At 42.2% G+C, this 17,908-nt stretch overlaps 1 protein-coding gene across 2 annotated transcripts in view; it reads left to right on the top strand.

Annotated features, from left to right (window-relative positions):
* LOC111148388 (LHFPL tetraspan subfamily member 2) overlaps positions 1-17,908 on the top strand; it is a 155,275-nt gene that overhangs the window by 71,574 nt on the left and 65,793 nt on the right. For both annotated transcript variants that reach the window (XM_022504902.1, XM_022504903.1), the window contains one exon: positions 2,950-3,007. The gene's annotated coding sequence lies outside the window, so the exon portion shown is untranslated. The remainder of the gene's footprint in view (positions 1-2,949; positions 3,008-17,908) is intronic.

Genomic DNA, 17,908 nt, shown 5'->3' with positions numbered 1-17,908 from the left:
CCACCACAGCCCCGATGCCAGAGTTCGATGCCCTGGGTTCTCTTCTTGCCCATATTGCTGGTGGGCAGTGTGATTTGGGGGGGCATCTGTCTCTACTCTTCAGAATTTCATTTTCTCTCAGATTCAAAATGGGGCTAATTTTTTTTTTCCCCTGCCTCTGTTAATAGAGTTGTTTAGGATTAAATGTGGTCATGTATGTGGACTTAAATCTTCACTTCTTACAAGCCATGTAACTTTGAGAGACTTCTCTGTGCCTGTTTCTTCATCTTTCAAGTGAAATAATATTATTACCTACTTCCGCATTCTGTGAGAAGTGAGTTAATTCCCACCAAGTACATTGATCAGTGCCTGACAGTTAATGCCTAACAGTAATTATTTTTTGTGAAATTTGAAGGCTCTATGACTTAATATAGTTTTAGTCTACTGAAAGTTTGCAATGACTTAAAAAAAAAATAATTAATGCCCTATTACCATGTATTATCTTTCTGATCATTTTGGTAGTTTCACAAGATAGGTCTTTGTTGTCAGTGCTCATGATACTGAAAACTTCTTCCCAAAATGCCTTTTGTCTTCAGAGCTTCAGACCAAATTTATTTATTCTAGGAAGTGCCTTTTACTGGCAGCGTGAGTTTGGAAAGCTTTAGGTGGGAATCAGGATATGACCCTTGCCTTGTCTATTACTGTTAGAGGTTGGAGATCTTAATTGTCCAGAGCTTTGCTTATGTTGTATGTGACAAAAATTTTTTAAAATGTTATCTTTGATTTTGAGGTATGCTAAGTCAGTGTTTTTGTGACCCATTCAGCTTTGAAAGGTAATGAAATGTTGATCAAGAGCTCCACCACAACAGACCCATTTGTGCTAATCCTAGTGGTTTATTTCACAGAGGCAGTTTTTCAGATAAAAATACTGATCATGACTTCCTGTGACTTTCCCTAAAGGGGTGAAATTAAATTGTGGGAAATGCTTGGGATTTAACTGGTAATTAACTTATAAAGAACCATTAAAAAAATCATAACTCTCCTATTATAACAAAGAACCTTATGAATTCAGAATTCTTTTGTGTATTTATTTTTTATAAAGTGAAACCCAGTGACTGTTGTTCAGTATCTTTAAGTTTGTTACTGAACTAAAATGATGTCTTTAGACAGAGGAGCCTTTGAGCCCCATACTGGCTTTTCAACCTCAAGTCCAGTTTAGATTAACACTGATGCTGCTGCTGTTACACTAGTTATTTGGATATGAGTATGGATATTTGTGGCTTGATATTATAGACTTTCATTACAAAATTTGATGGGATATTTGGAAGTTAAGAGAAAATGGGCACGTAGGCTTTTCCTGTTTTTCTGCTTATCAGTAGAATTGAGGCTGTCAAATATTTTGTTTCATCTGTCTTACCTGGAGTTACCTAGTTGTGTATTTACTACTTCTTGAATGCCAAATGCCTTCTTTCTACATTTTTATTTATATGCAGTGTTACATACAATCCTAAATAGCATGATTGGGCTACCATTTTGAAATGAAGAAATTACTTTTAATTACTTTTATTAATACAAAAAGCACACGTTAATTTTATCTGCTACTTGATTTGTTTTCCAGAGCTTTCGTGTTAAGGAAGTCGGGACTCTGGAGAGGTACTGAGTAGACTAGCAGGTGTAGAGTAGGAAGTGTTTGCAAGGGGCCACATGGCAGAATGAAAAGATTGCCATTTGGAAACCCTGGGTCTCTGTGATGCTGGGGAAATTTTCTGCTTCTTTCAACATTCATTTCCCCAACTGTCAATGGACATTCTGTGTATCTGGAAAGGTTATAATCTGATACCACACTATGCTGATATATAGTGTAGTTCCACCAAATAGTAACTGTGATATTTTGTATTAGAAATTGTTCCATTGGGGCGCCTGGGTGGCTCAGTGGGTTGGGCCGCTGCCTTCGGCTCGGGTCATGATCCCAGGTCCTGGGTTCGAGCCCCGCATCGGGCTTTCTGCTCGGCGGGGAGCCTGCTTCCTCCTCTCTCTGCCTGCCATGCCTGCCTTTCTGCCTGCTTGTGATTTCTCTCTGTCAAATAAATAAATAAAATCTTAAAAAAAAAAAAAAAAGAAATTGTTCCATCTATGTTTAATATTTCAAAGCAGTTCTGAATGGACATTTTGGGATTCTTTGTTTTGAACATATTAATACTAATTAATATTAGTAGGCTTATATTAATAGGCTTATAATTTTCCAAGATTACCAGAAGACTTTAAGAACACCAAAAAGAATACTTGATTTCTGAACATGTTACTAGGCTTATAATTTTATAAGATTACCAGAAGACTTGGAGAACACCAAAAGGAATTTTTCATTTCTGAGTAAACTAACCATTAATAAATTCTTATTTCTTGATTTCCTTTGTTTACTATGTTAGAGTTGTAATGACCACTTTCCCCTATCTCCAGCTTGGACATCCTTGTGAGTTTAGCTTTAAAAAAAGTTAGCAAAGTTACTGAAAAGGATATAGAGTACTGCCAGGATAGTTTCCGCATTCACAATGAAGTATGTCATTCCTAATTTGTTTCAGGAGTATTTGAGCCTTTTGAGACTGTTTATAAAGTGCCCTGACAGACACAAATTGTGTTTTCAAGTTGGTCTCTTTGTGAGGGAAAAGGAAAGGATGCAATAAGGGGTGTCTTCATGGGCTGCACCTTCCCTACGGCTCTCTTATTTTTTCTGGTTCATTGCTGGTTAGGATTTGATATTAGTACATTAGTGTTCCTACGAACCTGTGGCTGTCCCCACGAACAGGTGGCTATATTCTAATGCAAGTTGAACTATATGCTGCCTGGGGGCCAATATTTGAAACACTATTTTAATGAGACATAAAATTGTATGCTAAGTCTTCTTTATGTTTAAAAAAAAAAAAAAATCCAAGGTTTTTTTTTTTTTTTTTTTTTTTCAATTTGTTTTTCCAGGTGGCATTTTTCTGAAGTTGTTCATTGACACTTCCCAGCATTTCTGCAGATAAAATAGGTAAGTAGTAGAAATCAGATACCTTCATTATAACAGTTCTTTGGATACACTTTCCAGGGGGGTAGCAAATTACTTCTTGAAAGAGGTACAGTATTTCAAACTTTTGGATCTTGAACGGTAACACTAGTTTGTTTGTTTGTTTTTGTTTAGAAATACCTCTCAGATGATTGATTGTAAAAGACCCTGTAAAGGTTCTGTGACCATCTGTAAGCAAATTTCCAAGCTCTTTATAATGGGCATAGCTGATTCTGAGTTGTGTTTCCTTCTGAGTTCTCTGTGGACCATTTCACCATTTTTACCATCTCTCTGTGAAAGGAGAAGTAAAGATGGCCAATTCAAATTACCCAGTTTTATTACTTGATGACAGCTCAGGTAGAGGAATTGCCTAAATAAAAGTTGAAAACAGTTGACTAATAGGTGATGTATGATTGAGTTTGTTGATTCTGATTTATAAAGGTTTCTTTTGGAAAATGTTAGTAATAACAAATAGGGTTTGAGTAATCTCCTACAGTATGCGTTCAGGAAAATCAATTAAATAATTGTTTTAAAAGACTTTGATCCGGGGCACCTGGGTGGCTCAGTGGGTTAAAGCCTCTGCCTTCGGCTCAGGTCATGATCCCAGGGTCCTGGGATCGAGCCCCACATCGGGCTCTCTACTCGGCAGGGAGCCTGCTTCCCCCTCTCTCTCTGCCTGCCTCTCTGCCTACTTGTGATCTCTGCCTGTCAAATAAATAATAAATAAAATCTTTTAAAAAAATAAATAAAAATAAAAGACTTTGATCCATCTCTGCTTCTAAAAAGGCAGACAGTATTCAACTCGGTCCCCCAAGGCCCTTGTAATGAACTTGAGGATACGGCTCAGGCCAATGGAGCCAGTATGTGGTTCGAATGTAGGACCCACTGACATCCTCTCCAGAAGGCTCTGCCATATGCAGTGAATTCACAGATTACTTTCACAGATGCCATCTCAGCTGTGGAATGGAGATCTTTTTAGCTTATAGATTCTGGGGAAGGCAAAATTGCCCTTATATCATGATTTGAACTATTGATTTCTGAAATGTTATTAACTTGTTTTAATAGCTACTACTGCTTGGGTTAGATTAGGAAGCTTGGGTTCTTTTTTTTTTTTTCCTTCTTTTTTTTTTTTATGGGAACTGTAAACACCTGTGAGTTATGAAATAATTTGAGCAAAGTTCCTTCTCTTGGGAAAGCCAGGGCTGACCCACGATGGGTGGGTGTCTTGTGAAGGTTAATCATTGGCACATTATCAAACTGATAATCTTGAAATATCTGTTCTATTATTTATTTACTGGGAGTAAGTGAAACTGATTTTCTATTAATGAAGACTATTAATAAAAAATACATATCTTTTCCTGTATGTTGAAAATAAGGGATTTATTACTAATGTGACTTTCTGAACCAGGTGTTCATACGTCTGTTTAAAATTTGGTTAATAATAACACTCTGCCACGCATTGTTCCGGTCCAGACTTTCAGATGCCTGTCAGCCAGGTGACATTGGGGTTGGTAGTGAGGCCTGTTTTCACTCATACAGATCTACAAGGGAAGATATTCTCAGGAGAGACAGATCTGTGCTGGTGAGGAGTGTGTTTATTCCAACTCCCAGGCACTGTCTGTTTGAGTGGAAACAGGGCCAGCTGCCATTTTGTCCATTATGTAATGAGTCGTCTGTGAACCCCTGAGTTAAGTGGCTCCATATTTCCCATGTATTCCAATGATGATTTAGTCCCCCACTGTGGGTTTGTCACCCTGGATCACTGCCAGGCTGGCCTGTTTAATCCATCTCTGGGGAGAAGCCAGTTCCATTCTGCCAGTGCCTTCAGGAGCTAAGTCTTGTTCATCCTCGAAATCCCCCTCTCCGAAGATTTAGCCAGATAAAACAGCTATCTCTATCTCTCTCTCTTTTTAAATTGTGAGTTCATCCCATACAAATGCAATAAAACTTGACCAAGTCAGATACTGGAGTGGCCTTTCTGAAATAACAGCATGTGAATTATGAAGAAATCAGCCTCCTCATATCATACCACCTTGTTGAAAGGTTGCTCTTGAACAAGGAGTCACCACAGTCTGAGGAGAGCCTGCCTTGAGGTGGTTCAAGGCTGAGAGTCCATCTCTGCTGGGCACAGACCTGGGTTGGGATTCCAGATACGGTGCCATTTGGCTGTGTGACCTCAGGCATGTTCCTTTACCTAGTGGAATGTCCATCTCTTTATGTGTGAATACCCCTTTTCCCTGGAATGCTTTGGAGGATTCAGTGAGGTAAAGATGACATGTGTGTAGCGTTAGAGCAGCCACAAGTACCTTGTGCATGTCTTCCTGACATCAGGGACCTCGGAAGGTGCACTGAGTGTGGGATGGAGGAACTGCTCTGCCAGCTGTCTCTTCTGCCTCCTTGGTAGAGTGGCGGGGTCGTACCTGCTCTGTTAGGGCCTGCCTGCTCCGTGCAAATTGTGAGAAATCTTTGAAAAGCGTGAATTGAGGGTGTGTAGTTGGTATTAGGGGGTTTCTGTTGGGCAGGCTTTAAAAAAAAAATCTGGTCAGACTTTCTGGGCTTCAGTCCCAGCTCTACACCTTATAATTAGGTGTATGACCTTGAACAAGTTATTAACACCCTCTCTGGCTCTCACCTGTCTCATGGGATTGCTGGGAGATTAAATGATGTATTGTGTGTAGAGTGAGCCATATGGAACTAGCACCTAGTGAATCTCAATAAATATGCTCATAAATTCACCAGGACACAGGAAGGGAGGCAGGGAATCTGACTTGAAAAAATGTCCATAGTTTTAAAATCTCTTTTGAGTTTGAACTTTGCCTTATTGAGCCGCCTTTTTTGGGTTGGGGGTGGGGAGGGACTCCATTCAAGTTAAGGTATTTAGATCAGGAAGGATCACCTTTTTCTTGAATAAGTTGAGAGTGACCTTGCCCTCCAATGTGGGACTCCCTCATCAGAAGGGTTGAAGCATTGGGAGTTTTAGTCTTCTTTGGTTTTCTCTTCACGAGTAAATGAATCTTTCCCCCCAGTTCTAAGTTTTCAATGAAGTTGTCTCAAAAATGCATAAAAGTTTTCCAGTAACTGAATTAACTATCAGTTCTAAATTTTTTCTTTTCTTTTAAAGATTTTATTTGTTTATTTGACAGAGAGATCCCAAGTAGGCAGAGAGTCAGGGAGAGAGAGTGGGGAGAAGCAGGCTCCCTGCTGAGCAGAGAGCCTGATTCCCGGCTCCATCCCAGGACCCTGAGATCATGACCTGAGCTGAAGACAGAGGCTTAGCCCACTGAGCCACCCAGCTGCCCCAAATAAATAAAATCTTAAAAAAAAAAAAAAAAAGAATAGAAAAAGACAACACATGATTACTAAGTGGATTTTGCCTTTAAAATGAAAAGCTGGGTTAACATTTCAGTATTCATAAAGGTAACTCATTGCGTCACAAAGTAAAAAATAAAAACGGAGACAACTTGGGCATCCAGATCTATTTTTTCAGCTGTACATTTTATATGGTTTAATCAGATCATGTATTTCTGATGAAAACTTAGTACCTGAATTGAGATGTGCGTTACGTGCAAAGGACACAGAAGATTTTTGAAGTGTTAGTGTTAGGAAAAAAGGATGTAAAATATTTTTAATACTTTTTACACTGATTATATGTTGAAATGATAATATTTGGGACATATAGATTTGAATATATTATTAAAATTAATTTCTTCTTTTTAAATGTTTTTACTAAAATTTTTAAATGCTGTACCTGCTCACATAATATTTCCATTGGGCATCGATGTTCTAGAAGATCCTTGAAAAAATGGGGTGATCTCTAATTTATTAAGTAAAATACAGTTTTTTTCCAATAGATTGTGAAGGTTATGGAAGTGAGGTTTTTTTTCTCCTTTTAAAGTTTTTGTTCACAGTCTACGGTTGAGAGGACTATTTTTAAATACTCAAAATGGGAAAGAAAAAGAAAAGACACATAGCTGCTGTGTTATCGGGACCTTATGTCTTAGAGCCCGAGGCTCCATTTTGATGTCTTTGCAGTAGACCTTTCTCCTCCACTTCCTTCTGAAATGTACCAAGGGAGACATTCACCACTACTCCCCAGGGTATGAACCCAAACACAACTTTCCAGCTAGATGTTCTGCTTCTTTGATGATTGTTAATTTTGACATTTGATGCAGGTATGATGTTCCTAGGGGCACATTTTGACATGCCCCAGCAGATTAGTTTAGGAACTGTCATCCAGAAGAAAATGACCTTTAACTACCTAGTGAATTAGCACTCTTCTTCATACTGTGGTACCAGAAATATAGAGATATACTCTCAAGGGATGTGTATGTATAAAACACGAGAAGAGACTCCATTTGGAATCATCTGTGTGTTTGTTTCTCATTCATGCCCTGGGTGACACTGAAGTATATCCTGAGAGGTGGGGGAAGAGTATTTGACCGGGAATCCTGCTGGTCTGGGTTTGAATCCTGGTTGGTTCACAGGGGGATGGTTGTGAGCTTTCCTAACCTCTGATGCTCTTCCTGTGTAATTGGTGCCAACAAACACCAGCCACTCTCCTTGTCAACATTCTTCTGTTGTGTGTACGTGATCTGTACTTGATCTGTGACCACATGCCTTTGTGTGATAAACATGGTAAATACATTGCCATCCTCAGACTTTCCCAGGCTGAGTAGATGAATGAGAGAGTTTACTTTCCAGTATCACCGTATTCAGGAATTAAAATGTGTTCAGGAATTAAACAGGATTGAGATGTCTGTATTAAATACAAGGCTTTACCACATTTCATGAAGAACCTGTAGCCCCCCAAAAGTGGCTTTTCCTTGGATAGAGTTTATTATGACATTGAGGTTTTTAAGTTCCAGGAACAGAGTATAGGATTCATTTCCACCAGTAGCTTGGAAGCAGTTAATAGGAGAGGGTGTAATAGCCTTCTTCCTTTACTGGGGATAAATTGAATCTAATATATGATGTGTGGATAGGAACACGATAAAGTAAAAATAAGATTGTGGTTTTCAAGATTTTAAAAAAGCAAATCAAAGGAATTGGATATATTAAAGACTTAAAGTGAAAGCAGTTCTTTTTCCACTTTTGTTGCTTATATGTTGACGGCTTGCCTTTTTTCTGATAAGAAGTTTTGGCTGGACTGTGCAGTTTGACAGGAGAGTCCTAAGGATTCTTCTCAGCTGGGACAGAATGAGAAGTTGCTTCCCTTGGTGGACTGTGAACTTCTGAGGGCTGGTCTGAGTCTTCTATTATACCCTCAGGGCCCAGGACACTGTCTAGTGTGTAGTAGATGCTCAGTGAGTATCGGTTGGATGGATGGAAGATAAATGTCTGTGCTTAGACCGTAGAGCTAGTTTTATAACATCCTCTGACAAGAACTTGGCTTCGGGCATGCTGTGGGCTACACAGCATGGTTTCTTGAATGTTATGTGCTCACTAAATATTGGCCAAGTGGAGGAGTGAATGTAGGCTTAAGTTTGACTTCCAGTTTATAAGGGAGTTTGGGAATACAACCCATTTTTAATTTGGGAATCCACAAAGATTCTTTTAAGCAGAGAAGTGAGGTTAGATATTAAAAAGGCATCATGGCTAATGGGTTGACCAGAGGCTAGGAAACCAGTAGGAAGGTGCCGCTAGCAAGAAAGGTTCATGACGGTGGGGAGGGAGGCTTTGGGTGGTCAGGTGGGCAGGGTTGCAGCTAACAGAATGAAGCATAGTCCTAGGGATGGGTGCCTGTGGGGTTAGCTTTGGAGAGGAGCTGGAGTAGCCCTCTGGGTAGGAAGGGTAGTATTGCCAAAAATAAGCTTCAACAATAAGGAATGGATGGATGTTAAGAGAATTCTCATGTGCTGGCCTGAGTTCTTTGGAGAAGTAGAAATAGTCATCTGTGTGGGGGAGGATAGGTGAAGCTGGGGGTTCTTATGCTTACCCGTGTGGAAGGGCGCTCTTCTCAGTGCTGATGTGGCAAAAACATCCATCTCCCTATGAATTCTGGGCCTCTCTAAAGAATTATCTGATGGAGAATTCAGGCCCCCCATCTAAGGGAGTAAGTCCACAAGGATGTTCTGGATCTCACATCAGCAAACATAGAGTTTTGCTCTGATCAAATGCTCAAGTCTGTGGAAAAGGCTATATGTAGCTCCTCCGTCAGGTAGATGCGGTTCCTGTTGGTGCTTCTCTTGTCCTTTCATCTACCCAAAGAAATGCCATGATCCTGACATGGAAAGCTCTTTGATCTTCATGATCCACTTTATAAGCTGCTCCTCAAAAGGAAGGGGATGATCTCTCCTCGTCTGAGTGAGTATACTCGGGGATGTCATAGAGGGATTTCTCTCGCTGTCTCTGTAAAACATATCTGTGCTTTTACGTGAAGCTTGTTAACGTAGGTAAGTCATAGCTGTATAGGTTTTTCATCATTTCTCAGGTCACACCACAGCAGTCCCTGCTTATCACTAAAGAAGGCAGTAGGAGAGCTCTCAAGCCCCGAGATCCTGCCCCCATAAACACTCTATTTGCTCTTTGAGATTTCATCATGACTTCCTGACCCAAACCAGCTTCTTTTCAATGAAATAATGATTTAATCTACATTCCATTTTGGGTTAATTCAAGAGCCAAAATTAAGTTTTTGTAATCTTTTCCCTTTCTTGTGTTCTCATACCAGTGGGAACCACTTTTCATACGGTGGTCCTGTCCTTCGAGACGCACGCATCCCCTGTGCCACGGGCTAGCCACTCACCACGTCTCATAGGGTTAGGTGCCAGGCAGCCTGTAAAGATGGGATTGGCCCCCAGTCTTTGCACCTTATGTTACCAGCACACAACAGCCTGTGGAAAAACTCTTAAGAGCTAATTGGCAAGCTCAGATGGACTTAGAAATGTACCTGATTTTGATCCAAATTATTCTATATATGCAGCCAAGTTGTTTTAGGAAATGGGCTCTTCCTGTCATTAACTCACAGCTTAGGTCATCTCTTTCATGTAATGAAGGCAAATATGACTGAGAATTCACTTTAGAAATCTAGTGTGACTAATCTGAAAGAGCTGGTTCCTGTCTTGTTGCCTCATCAACATGTTTCTCTCTTCCTGCATCCCTGATTCAGTTCAAGTTCTGTCCCTTTTTCTGCTCATGTTCATGGACTGGCTATGGCCTGGAAAGTCACAGCCAGCCTGGCATGGTGGTCACCTGCTTTCACAGACCTCTCCTTGTTATTCAAGCTCAGGGTAGCCAGCTTACACCCCATGACGGGTACATTGAAGTCTTTCCTTTGGGAAAACTGTCCGGCATTTCGGTGTAAAGTGGTTGTAGAAAAGGTCCCTTGGGCAAACACCCAGGAGTTGTGTTTTTCTCCAGCTGCTGTTACACGTGTGTATTTGTATTACCTACACACCTCAAAGCAGAGGTTGTTCTTCAGCCACTCAGTCTTCCCTAGTGCCTGGGACACTGGTATAACTGTGAAATTGGGCAGCAAGCCTTATGTGATGTCATTGCTGGACTAGATTGCCAGAAGATGTTTATTTGTGTTTTCTACAGATTATCAAAATAATCCAGGTTCATACAGAAAAGTATACGTATGCAGGAGAAAAAAAAAATCCATCTCCCTAGAGGTCACTGCTTCCACTCTGGTGGCCGAACTCCAAAGAGTGTCTCTTCTTGTATGTACATTGTTTTCTTGCCATAATTGAGTTCTTACTCTGTATACAACTTTACAGTCAGTTACTTTTTTGTTTCATATGATACCATATTCATTAACAAGAAGCTTCTTGTTAAAGTTATTTCAGTGGTTGCAAATTGGTTCCTGTCTTGTTGCCTTATCAACATGTTTCTCTCTTCCTGCTTCATCCTCAAACTGAATCCCTGATTCAGTTGAAGTTCTATCCATTTTTCTGCTCATGTTCATGGGCTGAGAAACATGAGAAACATGTTGATGAGGCAACAAGATAGGAATCAATTTGCAACCACTGAAATAACTTTAACAAGAAGCTTCTTGTTAATGAATACAGACGGTATCATATGAAACAAAAAAGTAACTGACTGTAAAGTTGTATACAGAGTAAGAACTCAATTATGTTCATACCACAGTATCTGTGGTACATACATCATTTTAACCTTCTGTTTTTAGCATTTGAGTTTTCTGATTTTTTAAAATCATTGAATATAAACTTTGACTGTCCTTTTATAGATATTTGTTCAGTTTTAAAAATAGCTCCAGGAACATTGGGCTCTATCTGGCAGTAAGAGAGAGTGATTGTTTCAGCACACTGTTGGAATTCCTATCAAATCTTTGCCGGTTTGGAAAGTAAGAATGGCACCTCACTTGAATTTTTGCTCTTTATATTATTAATGAAATTCATTGACTTCATTAACAGAATAGCCACCTGTATTTTCTTTTTTATGATGATGTCCTTTTTTTTTTTTTAGGTGAAATTGTCATTTCTGACTGTTGGGATGTATATGATTTTGACCTGTGTTCTAGAAAGTTTTTATTAAGATGCATAACTTTGCTCCTACTGTCATCTCAGTAATAGTTCATTGTATACAGAATTGTCCTTTATGGGAGATGAAATCGGGTGTGGCAGTGTCAAAGAAAACACACTTGGAAGTTTTAATGTGACTTCTCAATTGGGACTGTCAGCATCTGGAAAGTTAGCTGTACCCACGGAGCACCGGACCTGGTGGGCACACCAGCCATCACCCTGCCTCCTGCCTTTCTCCTTCCCCTCTGCCTGGTCAGGGCACATGGTCTAGCTCACGTTCATGGAATAATAACAATTAACACCACATGCTGGCTCCTAATAAAGTGTTCACAGACCCCATGAACTGATTCATACCTGCTTCTCCCTGGTGTTTCTTCTCAGACTGCTTAGCTGACTTTTCTCGCTTCTTCCTTATTATTGTTCCCAGGGACTCCTCTAGCCCCTTTCTTCCATCTTTTCCCTTCATTCTCCAAATTATCTGGCCCACCCCATGACTTCAGCTGCCACTCATGGGCCAGACCTCCCCCCAGTCGAACCTCTCCTCAGGCTGCAGGCCCAGGGTCTTTCCCTGGAGTCCCCCTGGCACTTAGAATGCATCATGCCCCCAAATAAACCTATTCCTTCACTCCCCCTGGTTCTGTGGCCTGAATTCTCTCTCCCAGTAAAAAGGCCTCCAGTCCATCTACCAAGCCAGATACCTGGGCAGCATCTTGAGCCCCCTCTTTACCTCATTGCCCACATCCTATGGGTTACATGACGACCTTTCAGTTCTGCCTTTTTCATAATGCTCCATCTGCATCCTTCTTCTTCCGCCCTGGTCCAGGCTACACTTCTGGAAGAAAGGAATGTGTGTTTTCCCAATTAGATGTAGTCTAAAAACAAAACAAAAACAGGTTTCTCTAAAATTGGTATTTTACAGGGTATGGTATTTAAATGGAATATTTATGAATTTTTTTGTGTGACGTGAATCCTCATCCATGAATTACCTTTTATAGAAACTTGAATTTGGTACCTACTTGCTTGTTTTAAAGCAAAGCTTGCCTCAAATAATGTCTAATACATATTAGTCAAACAAGAGCCCCTGGACATTACTTTCTAGTGGAAGGGCTTTTGATTTGAGGGATTGACATTTTTTCTTTGGATCTTAATTATTTCCATATTGCAGTATGTATTTTTTTTTGTAATATTGGAATTATCTTTTATTAGCTAGCTTTTCAACTTCACCTCCCTGGGAACTCAGGCAAGAAACATAAATATTTTCATAAGATTCTTTGGGGGAGGAAAATTAATATTTTTGAGAATGAAATATGGTGAATTGTTTCCTAAGGATTGAAAGACTTTATTAAGATAGCAAAATATCCTTCCTCAGGGGTACATTTTTTCAGGGCTTATTGGAAATACGGTGCTGGGAAGAATAAAAGGAAATTTAATGCCATGGAAGTTGAAACAGCCACTGAAATCCAGTCTGTTTTTAGAACACATATAACACACTAATTCCCAGATTTGAGACAGCTCCGTTCGCTTCCTGAGGCTATTGGGCTCATTATGACTCTGACACGGAAAGGTTCTTCAGCACGAAGATGCCACGATAGTGTTTTATTTACTGTGAAGATTTACTCCCCCGGATTCCCATATTGGTTATCAAATTGCTTCTGTGTTGGGACTTTCCTTAGATTGGCTTTGTTCAGACCAGATCCTATGGCTGGGATTCAAGCACAAGTAGGTTGTTGGGAGGTAATCCTGGAAAACATTGGTAAGGGAATAGGTTTGTGAACTAGTGAGGAGATGACAGGCAATAAAGGGATGATTTTGAGTAAGTTGGGCTATGGGCACCTGGGCCTGAGTTCCTGGTAAATTCTAGAGGGCATCCTTCAGAACCAGCGCATTGGAGGGCCCAGCAAGTGGGGAAAGGCTGCCTCCACCTCACTTCTATCGCTGGCTGGTGGCTGCCCTTGAGGCCAGCACGTAAGGCCTGCTCTCTGCATGGGTGGTGGTCCCGGGTGCTTGCTGTCAGCACGTACCCTGGGGAGATGAGGGGTGTGCACGGCCACCACGGTACCTGCAGAATGCACTGCTTTAGCATTTTGAACAGTGATAGACAAGTTCCCTTGGAGACCCCACAGGTGGCCTGAAACAAAAGCACAGGCAGCGATTGCTAGTAGAGTGTGAATTATATCCGTGTCTGATAGATACTGCAGTGAATTTAAAATACTGAGAATTTGATACCGTTAATCCTGAAACAGGGAAGGGAAGGGTGTAGGGATGATCTCTGAGAGGAGTCTAGATGTTGATCCTAGAATGATACTTTGTGCCTCAGTAAAAAACGCTGATAAGGCTTCGCAGTAACAGATGGAACTCCTGGATTGTCAGGGCTTCTTACGGGGCCGAGGTTTCCTCATTGCTAATCTGCCTATAGAATTATAACTAGGCCCACGAGGAAATTACGGTATTTTTTCCATGCACTCAGATCAGGAAGAAAACAAAAATCTGACGGAAATCGGTGGCCAGCCAAGTCTGAACAGAGCCATCTATGTTACTTTGGGAAATTCCTGGGGAAGGAAAGAAGGGGAATCCAAGCTATTAGTGCACCTTAGAAACAACACTTCTCTGTTATGTTTTTGATTCCTCTCTGTTACACAACAGTCTTGAGGACACATCCTAAAATGGAAAATATCTTCTGTTCTATGACTGTCATATAGGGGATGAGTGGATACGATCTTGGAGCTGTCCGATATCTAATCATTCAGACCTGTTGTGTGACAGTGGAGCAGCGAAGAGGAGGACAATGTCCCTGTCCTCAGTGAGTTCCTGATCCAGCCATGAGAGGATGAGCAGAGAAGTCACTGCTTCTATGATAAATGAATAATATTGGGGACAGAGGACAGAACAATTAATTCTGACTTTTGTGGAGGGCATTCCAGAAGCTGTGACGTTTGAGTTGGGCCATAAAAATAACGAGGTTTCACTAAGGCATGAAGGAAGGGATTGGCATCCAGGTAGGGACGAGTGTGGACAGAGGCCAGGGGCCTGGAAGCGCCAAGTGTGGTCAGGGCGCGTTGAGTGGTGGTGTGGTACATGGTGTCGTGAGGCTGGACCTGCAGGTAATAGAAGGCAACTTGTCCAAGTCCTGGGGGCCTTGCCACTGCCTCCACTGTCCCTCCCATACCATCAGAACACAGATGGCATTTACAGCCGAACCTCTTCCGTCCCCTCCAGTTTCCCCAGCAAACATCCTGCCATCATAGAAATAACATATCGTGATGAACGGAGCTGGTAAAACCTGTATGGGGCTCAGAGTTCCACAGACGCAGCCTTCTGAACGTGAAATGAATATGTTGTGCTTGGTGGCTGATCTGTGATCCTGAATGGCCTGTGGGTGCCTTGTTGATGGGGGAATGTACCTGCTTCACACCAGTGGTCAGAATCAGATCTATCCTTGTCCTCTCTGGGCCATGTATTTTCTCTCACTCCAGCAAACCCAAGTGTTCTGTATTTCTGAAAATACTTCCCTATATGTAATAGAATATAGAATTGTTAGTGCTTATCTTTTTCTAATTTCCCCCCTTCTCTGCTCTCGCTGTCTCATTGCATTAGTATGCTGGTGCTTTAGGCTGTGCTCCAGGGGCTTGTCTGCTCTTAGAATCCCTCAGTGCATGGACTTAGGGAACAAAATCGTAAGTTGGCTGCAGGTTTTCTCCCATATCCCACAGAGCAGCTGAACCCTGTGGTTGTCATTTTTGTCCTTTGTTTCTAATGCAGTAGCTACGTTGGTGGAGAGAAAGAGCATTCAATGTGGTGTGTCCACATCCTGGGGCCGTTTCTCAGGGTGAATCAGGAGCAGGAGCTAAAACGGACTCCCAGACGCATCTCTAGGAACCCTGAGGAAGTTGGTCCATTACCCTCTCACCAGATCCTTGCACTGACCTCTTGCTGTTAAATTTAAGCTTGCATGTCATCCATCCACTCTCAGAAAGGCTCTCCAAGGGGCTGTGTTGTCTATGGAGCTCCTTTGGCCAGTCACCTTGTTTATTTCTTAGACTGACCAGTGTGCTCAGGATTCTGTCTCCCTTAGGAATTCTGCCTTCCTCTTTCATCACACATGGAGTGTTTTTTCCCATGGAATTCCCCTCATTTGTCTGTAGATTCACTTTTATCCCATCCTTTGAAACTACCTTCAGGCTTCCAGGTGATGTTTCCCTGATGATTTCACAGCAGAAGACAAAGACAAGTTTCTGATGCCAAAGAAAGAAAATCCTGAGATGTCTTGAGTCCGATTTAGTAAATTGGCCCCTGACAGCGTGTGTCTTTGGGTGAATCACTGTCCTTTAGTGAGTGAATATAAGAATAATCAGTTCTAAGAAACTTCTCGCAGCCAGATGTGTGGATTCTTCTCTCTACCCCTTGTCATTCGCTCTCCCTGATATTGGGAAATACAAAGGTAAATAGGATATTTTTTCAGTTTTGTATTTAGCACTTTGTAATCCAGCATTGCAATGTGCCTTCCCTGTGCACTGTACTCTGTGTGCAGGGACTGTGCCAGGGGTCTGGTTCTTGAATTTGAGGACAGCGCCCTTTCTCCTGGTCTCACAAGTGCATGCATCTCAACGGTCCTAGATTGTGATTTGGCTTGGCCAGCCCGCATGAGTCTTCAGTCACCACTGGAACAGTTGTGGTCTCATGGCCAGAGCACTGGGGACCATTTCCCCCTGTATCATTGCTATTGAGACTGCCAATGGAGAACCTGGTTTTGAGGATGGATGAGCTTTTTCTTTCTGATTGAGCAGAAAATGATACGGGAGGGTACAGATTTATGGGAGGGTATAGGTTGGTGACCAGTAGGCAGGTAAGAAGTAGAATAGTTCTTCATCACCTTCTGTGGCTTTCAGTTTTATAACCCACCTCAGGACTCACAGTCATGGTGCCCCTTCCATGCGTTAGGAGGTGTTCTGGAAACATATGTGACATTTCTGGGATGTTTCTTAGGTCAAGAACAAAGCGGGTAAAACCAGAACTATTCCCAAAATTCAGGATTCGTGACCAAGGTATCTTTGGTTTCTAGAAGGTTATTTGTTCATTGTTAAGCAGGATTTATTTTTATTGTGGGACTTTTCGAAGACTTTAACATGGTAATCTATACTGCAGCTTTTCAAGGGTGGTCTGTAGGATTAGACATCTGTTCCGGGATCCCTTTGGTCGAGAGCACCTGTGACCACTGTCCAGAAGTCATGTCACTCTGACACCCTTGGAAGATGCCGACATGTGGTAGATTTGAAACTGTCCCAAATCCTTTTTTTGCTCTTCTCGCCCATAACTGCGGCCTTCTTTCCCTCCCCCTCGAAGCTGGATTGGCCTTCTCACTCACTCGTAGTGATAGATGCAGCATAAGCATTGTGTGAGTTCCAGAGCCTAGACCTCAGAAGGTCTGGCAGCTTCTGCCTTTGCCCTGTTGGGACTCTGCCTTGAGACTTTCATGGAAGGAAGCCAGTTGGGCCTGCAGGAGGATGAGAGGCCCATGGCAGAGAGCTGCGGTGCCGCCAGCAGTGGGCAGCCTTAACAGCCGTGTGTGTGAATGAAGTCTCAGTGGGCCCTCTAGCGTGGCTGACCCAGCTGAGAGCAGCGCGTCCCTGAGCCGGGGCAAAACCAGCAGAGGAACTGCCTGACGGCACATGGAATCATGGGAAATAAGAAGTAGTTGTTCTAAGCCACTACATTTTGAGGAGCTTTGTCACACAGCAATAGTTAACAGGGATACCGACTTAATAGTAACACCCAATTAAAAACTGAAACGAGACCAAAAAAATGTGGTGGTTTATCTCATCAGATGCTTTCTGTGAGGCTTTTGTGGCTTAAAATGAAATTTCTGAACAGGGATTTTCTAGAAACCTGAGTCAAGTGAGTAGTCACCAAGAAGAAATGTATTTGGCGTAGGATTAACACCACCAGAAAGTGGCACCCGGTCCCAGTGTGAGTGGCCCCACGCAGCTGGTTCCTCAGAAGGAAGGTGAGAGGGGATGATGGGGAGGTCATAGCCATCCCACATGCTATTGGCGACATTCTCCTGAGGCCTGTCTGACGGCTATCTCTGAGGTGACCAGGGTCACTTGGGGCTCATTCTTTCAGCCTCGTAATTAGATCCAAGCAGACACAGCTTCGGATGCAGCCCATCTGCTCCCCTCGCTGGCCAGCTGTGGGGATGGGAGACCTTGCCAGTGTTCCAGCCATCCAGCAGGTGTAATGACTGCCAGCTCCCAGGAGCAGATCTGATTAGCAGATGTCAAAGGCCCCAGTAGATGAAGAAAGTAAGAGGCCCGGGGCAGTGTCCCTGGCTGAGGCCTGATTGCTGAGTGCCCTGGGGTGGGCAGCCCTGCATCCTGGGCTTGTCACATCCACCATCTCTTCAGTGCCC

Source organism: Enhydra lutris, unplaced genomic scaffold, assembly GCF_002288905.1.
Source record: "Enhydra lutris kenyoni isolate GAN:26980312 unplaced genomic scaffold, ASM228890v2 scaffoldscaffold19, whole genome shotgun sequence".
In the NCBI taxonomy this organism is placed as follows: domain Eukaryota; kingdom Metazoa; phylum Chordata; class Mammalia; order Carnivora; family Mustelidae; genus Enhydra; species Enhydra lutris.
The sequence above is the reverse complement of the archived record's forward strand: the minus strand, read 5'-3'. Positions and strand labels throughout refer to the sequence as shown.